This window comes from Penaeus vannamei, chromosome 3 (assembly GCF_042767895.1).
Source record: "Penaeus vannamei isolate JL-2024 chromosome 3, ASM4276789v1, whole genome shotgun sequence".
Taxonomy (NCBI): domain Eukaryota; kingdom Metazoa; phylum Arthropoda; class Malacostraca; order Decapoda; family Penaeidae; genus Penaeus; species Penaeus vannamei.
In genome coordinates this window covers 46,563,707-46,566,206 of record NC_091551.1, presented here as the reverse complement: position 1 = coordinate 46,566,206, position 2,500 = coordinate 46,563,707, and the positions used below count along the sequence as shown (strand labels likewise).

Genomic DNA, 2,500 nt, shown 5'->3' with positions numbered 1-2,500 from the left:
CCATCTTTCTCGTACGTTCCCGATACGAAGGGAAAATGAGAACAGAAGAACACACGAAGATAAAGAAGAAACAAATAAAAGTCTACACTACCTGCTGGCGTGATCATGTCCTGCAGCATTTAAGAGTTAACAATAACTTTCGCTTCGGTCCATTCAGCAGCACTTTCGGACGAGTGGGTGGGGGGGGAGACACCAGAGAAGTTCGACGAGTTCAAACCTTGTTGCAGAGGCTAACTTTAACTTCCCACTCACTGTCACCGAGATCGATATGCAGCACATGCCATTTCGGACACTCGAAGAGAAAAAAAAAGAGAGATTTAAAAACGTCAAATTTAAACCGCGAACGAAAACTTCGTCTCTGGCTTCGACTTGGGAAAGGTGTCGCTCATGACGGCTGGAGAGAACCTCGAGACGCTTCTCATGTCGTCCACCTGGAGGCTGTCTCGCTCTTTACCATTTCTCTCTCGCGCGCAGATCTCTCCCAAAAGCGCTCGGAACAGGACGAGAGAAAGGAAGAGAGAGAGAGAGAGAGAAAGAGAGCTCTCAAGTGGGAATCTCGGGAAGTCACAACCGACGGGGGGCGCTCACTGAAGGAGACCGACACGAGACCGCTAAAAGTGCACCTCCGTCTCTCGCGACCTCCGCTCGAACACTGACTCGCTCTCTCGAGTCGAGCCTTATCTGAGCCGCCATGATGGAAGCGAATTCGAGCTCGGATAAATCTTATCTCCTTCTTTCTTAAACCGCGGATTATCGCTTCTGCTCATTTTTCTTTTTATATCTGCTTTTCCCCCCCTTCTCACGGATGGTATACGAGGATCATATCGACAATACTCATTATAGAAACTTCTGGTAGAAATAATTTCTCTTCGAATTCACGCACCATTTCCTGCGTGACCCATTTTCCTCACTGTTTTTTTCTTCTATTATTCTTTTCCTTTGCTTCTTCCCTTTCTTTTTCCTGTATGCATGATTTTGTTTTTTCATTCTTTTTTTTATCCAGTGCATGAGATAACGCCTCAGTTTCTGATAAACGGGATTATCATTGTTAAATTGAACTTGTGTTTCACGCTAGGACACTGATAAAGCTTTTGAGTTGCACGGAAGCAATTTATAGCACCTCTTATCTTCATGAAAATATATATGTATATAATGATGATAATAATAATAATAATAATCATAATAGTGATAATAATGATAATGATAATAATAATAATGATAATAATAATAGTGATAATAATGATAATGATAGTGATAAAAATATTGATGATAATAATAATGATAACAATGATAATGATAATAATAATGATAATAATAACAGTAATGATGATAATGAAACTGTAAAAACATCAGTAATTAATATAGTGATGATAATGATAATGAAAGGATAATGGAAACATTGGTCGAAATAAGTATAATAAGTATAATAATAAATAAGTATAATGATAAATGAATAAATATGATAATAAATAAGTATGATATTGATAAGTATAATAACAAATAAGTATGATAATAAATAAGTATAACAATAAATAAGTATAATGATAATAAGAATAATGATAAATAATTAAGTAAAATAATATATAAGTATGATGATAATATGTATAATAATACATAAGTATATTATGGATATAATTAGTGTGAAATAAATAACAACAGGATACTAATATAATCCCCTTTTTTTTTTCTTTTTTTTTGCAAAATTCACGCAGTATATTTTTTAAAGTCTTCTTGTTCTTCTTCCTCTTCTACCATCTCCACCTCTTCCTCTTCTTTCTCCCTATCCTCTTTTTTTATCTCCTGCACCTCCTCGTCTTCTTTTTCTTCCTTAATTCTCCCCTACTCTATCTCTTCCTCCTCTTCCTTCTCCTTCTCCTTCTCTTCCTTATTATCCTCTTCTTCCTCTTCCTCTCTTCCTTCTTATCCTTTGTTTCCCTGCACCGCCTCCTCTTACTCTTCTTCCCTTCCTCCTTTTTTTTCCTCATCTTCATCCTCTTCCTGTTCTTCCTTCATCTCCCTTCCCTCCACTTCACCTTCTTCCTCTTTTATCACATATTTCATCTCTTCCCTATCTCCTCTTCTCTTCCTCTTCTATCGTCAACATTACTTCTTTTTTCTCTAATTCCCTCTCTTTCTCTTTTCCCTCTTCCTCCTTCATCACTCCCTCTTCCTCTCCCTTCTTTGTTACCCCCTCCTCCTCTCCCTCCTTCATCACCCCCTCCTCTTCTCCCTTCCTTATCACCCTTCTTCCTCTCCCTTCCTTCTTAACTCCTTCCTCCTCTCCCTCCTTCATCACCACTTCCTCCTCTCCCTCCTTCATCACCCCCTCCTCCTCTTCCTCCTTTATCACCACTTCCTCCTCTCCCTCCTTCATCACCCCCTCCTCCTCTTCCTCCTTTATCACCACTTCCTCCTCTCCCTCGTTCCTCCCCTCCCCTATACGTACGGCAGGAATTTCGTTAAAGGGGCGGGTGTAGCAAGTTCGTACATTTTCGCCAGC

General features: G+C 39.2%; 1 protein-coding gene across 2 annotated transcripts in view; it reads right to left on the bottom strand.

Annotated features, from left to right (window-relative positions):
* The window catches only part of LOC113805203 (atrial natriuretic peptide receptor 1-like), a 427,681-nt gene that overhangs the window by 310,722 nt on the left and 114,459 nt on the right, over window positions 1-2,500 (bottom strand). Inside the window, exon 1 of one of the 2 annotated variants that reach the window (XM_070113814.1) lies at window positions 92-666. The exons of the other annotated variant lie outside the window; for it this stretch is intronic. The gene's annotated coding sequence lies outside the window, so the exon portion shown is untranslated. Of the gene's footprint in view, window positions 1-91; window positions 667-2,500 lie in introns of those variants that run through there. 2 annotated transcript variants of the gene reach the window in all.